The sequence below is a fragment of the Gorilla gorilla genome, chromosome X (genome assembly GCF_029281585.2).
Source record: "Gorilla gorilla gorilla isolate KB3781 chromosome X, NHGRI_mGorGor1-v2.1_pri, whole genome shotgun sequence".
NCBI classification, from domain to species: Eukaryota; Metazoa; Chordata; class Mammalia; order Primates; family Hominidae; genus Gorilla; species Gorilla gorilla.
The window spans coordinates 59,094,231-59,099,370 of NC_073247.2; the positions used below are offsets into that span (position 1 = coordinate 59,094,231).

The 5,140-nt window shown below is 42.7% G+C and overlaps 1 non-coding gene across 1 annotated transcript; it reads right to left on the minus strand.

Moving 5' to 3' along the window:
* Positions 1–2,816: 2,816 nt before the first annotated feature.
* On the minus strand, positions 2,817–2,923 carry LOC115932477 (U6 spliceosomal RNA). The gene has a single exon (XR_004068756.1). It is a non-coding gene; the product is annotated as a U6 spliceosomal RNA (small nuclear RNA).
* Between the last annotated feature and the right edge of the window lie 2,217 nt (positions 2,924–5,140).

Sequence of the window (5,140 nt, forward strand, 5' to 3'; positions counted from 1 at the left end):
CTTTTCCAGTTTCTAGAGCTGCTTGCGTTCCTTGGCTTGTGGCCCCTTCCTCCACCTTCAAAGCTAGGAGCATTTCATCTTCAAATCTCTATCTCTCTGATATGTGCTTCTGGCATCACATCTGCTTCTCTGACTCGGACTGTCCAGCCTCTCTCCTCTAAGGACCCTTGTGATTACACTGGGCTCACCTGGGAAATCCAGAACCGTCCCCGCATCTCAAGATGATTACTTAATCACATTTGCAAGGACCCTTTAACATGTAAGGTCACAGTCACACATTCCAGGGATATAAGGATGGGGACCTTCACTCCACCAACCTAAGATATACATCTACAAGCAATGAAAAACATCATTTGCTGAGGTATCCACACATAAGCAACTCAAAGACTCCATCTCCTATGTTATATAATTCCAAAGGTATCAGAGACCTCCTCCCACCTTTGGACATGCATCCAAGAAAGAAGTGAAGCACATGTTCTGTGTCATATACCCACAAAGAGGGTGGGGACTTCACACACTGGGACATATAATCACAAACAGAAGATACTTCACACCCTTGACAAACACACATGAGGAGATTAGAAACTTAAATACTGCAATATAAAGGCAAAAGCAGAATGGAGGCCTCATCTGAGAAATACACCCACAAGGAGATGAGAGACCACAATTTCTGCAATACACTACTCACAAACAGATCAGAGACCTCACACTCCAAGACATCCACAAACAGAACAGAGATCTCAACCTGTAACATACACCCACAATCAAAGAAGAGATCTCACATTCTAGAACAAACAGCCAGAGACTGAGTATACACCTGACATCTTCAGAATACACCCACAGAGAATTCAGAGTTCATATCCTTGGGATATAAACCCACAAAAATATCAGAGACCTCAAGCCATGCATAATGTAGTCACAATATTTATTGTGAATGGTATATTGTGAAATATACCATAATATAATATATATTGTTACTACACAATATAATACAATATATAATATATTATGGTATATTATATATAAATATAATATATACTATATAGTTATCTGTTCATGTTAATATGTTAACATATTATATATACTATTATGTATATATAATATATACTTAACATATGCTTATATGTTAATATATTGATATATTATGATATAATATAATCATATAATAATTATAATGCACAATTATAAATATTGTGAACATATGCATTATATATTATATAGGTTATTATATATATTATTATTACCTCAGAGATCTCACTTACTGGAACATACACTCCAAATCAGCCAAGAGACCTCACATTCTAGGACATTCACCCACAAACAGGTCAGAGACCTCATATCCTGAGACATATACCTGCAGAAACCTCAGAGAACACAAACTGAGGGATAGACACCCTCAGACAGGTCAGAGACCTCCTCCCTGGTTCATACACCCACACACAGATGAAAGATCTGCCACATAAGACACGCACTCGGCGGGGCGTGGTGCCTCACACCTGTAATCTCAGCACTTTGGGAGGCCGAGGCAGGTGGATCACCTGAGGTCAGGAGTTCGAGACCAGCCTGACCAACATGGTAAAACCCTGTCCTCTACTAAAAATACAAAAATTAGCCAGGCGTGGTGGCACATGCCTGTAATCCCAGCTACTGGGGAAGCTGAGGCAGAAGAATCACTTGAACCCAGGAGGCGGAGGTTGCAGTGAGCCGAGATCGTGCCACTGCACTCCAACCTGGGCGACAGAGCAAGACTCCATCTCAAAAATAAATAAATAAGTAAATAAATAAAAGACACGCACTCACAAACAGATTGGGGATTCACATCTTGCACTAACAACCAGACAGAGACATCATGCACCTGGGACACAGTATTCATTTCTTATTGTTGTAACAAATCACCACAATCTTAGTGCTGTGAAAGACACAAATTTATTTATTATATTACATCTGTGTAGGGCAGAAACCCAAGAATGGGCCTTAGGGTACTAAAGTCAGGTGTCAACAGAGCTGTCTTCTTTCTGGAGACTCTAAGGAAGAGCACGTTTCTTTGCCTTTTCTGGGTTCTAGAGCTGCCTGCAGTCCTTCATCCCTTCCCCCTTTCTCCATCTTCACAGCGGACAGCAGTTCATCTTCAAAATGCTCTCTGATGTCTACCTCTGTGTGGCATCTCCTTCTTTGACTCCGCTTCCACCATCACATTCCCTCCCATCATTTAGGGCTCCCTGGTCATATCTCTTTGACTGGACATCTTTGAGGGATGCTTTATTCAGCCAACCACAGACTGGTGTGCACAAACAATTAGAGATTGCACCTCCTGGGATATACTCCCATGAACAGCGCAAGGCCTTCATGAGCTGGGACCCACACCCCCAACACTTGTGTCATCATATCGCTGTCTCTGACTCAGTCTGTGTCATTATATTCAGTGAAAATCCAAGAAAATCTCCCGATCTCAAGATGCTTAATTTAATCACATCTGCAACGTACCTTTTAAAAAAAATTTTTTTTTTTGAGATGGAGTCTCACTCTGTCACCCAGGTTGGAGTGCAGTGGCACCATCTCTGCTCACTGCAACCTCCACTTCCCGGGTTCAAGCGATTCTCTCTCCTGCTTCAGCCTCCCGAGTGGCTGGGATTATAGGCGTGCACCACCATGCCAGGACAGGGTTTTACCATGTTGGTCAGGCTGGTCTCGAACTCCTGACCTCAAGTGATCCGCCCACCTCAGCCTCCCTAAGTGCTGGGATTACAGGCCTGAGCCACTGCGCCTGGCCTTTCAAAAATGTTTTTAATAAACATTTTTAAAATAATTTAATCTTAAATTTTCTGGAACACTTCACGAATTTGCATGTCATCCTTGCACAGGCGCCATACTAATCTTCTGTGTATCATTCTAATTTTAGTATATGTGCTGCTGAAGCAAACACTTAAATTTTTATATATTTAGATATAAATTTTTATAGATTTAGGTGTACAAGTACAGTTATGTTACGTGGCTATCTTGTGTAGTGGTGAAGTCTGGGCTTTTAGTGTACCTACCACCGGAATAATGTACTCTGTATACAATAGGCAGTATTTCATCCCTCACCCCTTTCCCACCCTCACATCTTTTGGAGTCTCCGGTGTCTATTATTCTACTCTGTATATCCATGTGTACCCATTGTTTAGTTCCCACTTATAAGTGAGAACATGCAGTTTTTGACTTTCTGTTTCAGTCATTTTACTTAGGATAATGGCCTCCAGCTCCATCCATGCTGTTTGCAAGGTACCTTTTAGCATGTAAAGTCACATCACAGTTTCCAAAGATTAGGACATGGGCATCTTCGGGGGCCTTAAGTCAACACAACAAAAACATACATGCACAAACAATGGGAGACTTCACACACTTCCAGAAAGCTCAGAGACCTGAAATGCTGGGACACACACCACAAACAGCTCACTTACCTCATCCTGAGTTACACATCTAGAAAGTGATCACACACCTCCTACCTTGAGACATACATCTAAAGAGCGAGCAGACACACACGTGTTCTGGGACATACACCCACAAACAGTTCTGGGATCTCACAAATTGGGACATACACCCACAAACAGAACAGACCTCATACCCTTGACAAGCAAGCAAAAGAGATTTTTTTTTTTTTTCAGACAGGGTCTCACTCTGTTACCCAGGCTGGAGTGCAGTGGCATGATAAAGACTCACTGCAGCCTCGAACTCCCGGGCTCAGGCAGATCCTCTCACCTTAGCCTCCCCAATAGCTGGGACTACAGATGCACCACCAAGCCTGGCTAATTTTTAATTTTTTGTACAGACGGGGTCTCACTATGTTGCCCAGGCGGGTCTCAAACTCCTGGGCTCAAGTGATCCTTCTACCTCAGCCTCCCAAAGTGCTCGGATTATAGGTGTGAGCCGCCATGCCCAGCCGAGGTTTTTTTTTTTAAACTCACATACTGTAACATACACACACAAATAGATCAGAGACTTCATCTGAGAAATATAACCAAAATGGATCAGGTCTAAAATCCTGCAACAAGAACCCACAACATGTTAGCAATCTCACATCCTGGCAAATACACACTCAGAATAATTAAAAATACTTGATATCTTGGGGTACACACCCACAAAGAGATGAGAGAGCTACGATCCTGGGACATATACCTGCAAACAGATCAAAGGCCTCGACCCTGAGACATACACCAACAAAGAGCTCAGAAACCTCATACCCTGGATGTATACACTTTAACAAATAATACGCCTTGCAACCTGTTATGTATATGAGCATACAAATCAGAAATCCCATACGCTTGTAAATAATGCCAAAAGCCTAAGATATCTACCAACCTGGGATGTATATCCATAAATGGCTGAGAAAACTCACACCTGGGATATATATCCACAAATAGCCCTGGGACATCACATCCTAGGATATGTATTCGGAAACATTAGGGAACTCGCATTCTGAAAAAACTCCTTCAAGGATGTCTGACTTATCTCAACCCGGTTCATTTACCAGAAAACAGATCAGAATCTTCACACCATTAGGCATATACCTACACAAAAAAAAGATCAGGGATATACATCAGCAAACAGATTAGAGACCTCATAACTTACCTCTGTGTGTAACCACACAGAGACCACAGGCCTCAAACCCGGCAACATATACCCATAAAGATACCAGAGACGGCCGGGCGTGGTGGCTCACGCCTGTAATCCCAGCACTTTGGGAGGCCGAGGTGGGTGGATCATTTGAGGTCAGGAGTTGAAGATCAGCCTGGCCAACACGGTGAAACCCCGCCTCTACTAAAAATGCAAAAATTAGCCAGGCATGGTGGCGGGCACCTGTAGTCCCAGCTACTTGGGAGGCTGAGGCAGGAGAATCACTAGAATCCGGGAGGTGGCGGTTGCAGTGAGCTGAGATTGTGCCACTGCACTCCAGCCTGGGTGACAGATCAAGACTGTGTCTCAAAAAAAAAAAAAAAAAGATATCAGAGACCTCACACTCTGAGATATACACCAACAAACAGATAAGGGAGCTCATATTATGGGATATACTCCAAAACACATCAGAGACTATATATGACCAGGGATCCTAAATTCTGCAACATACACTTACAAGCACATCAGAAACCAGACATGCTATGAA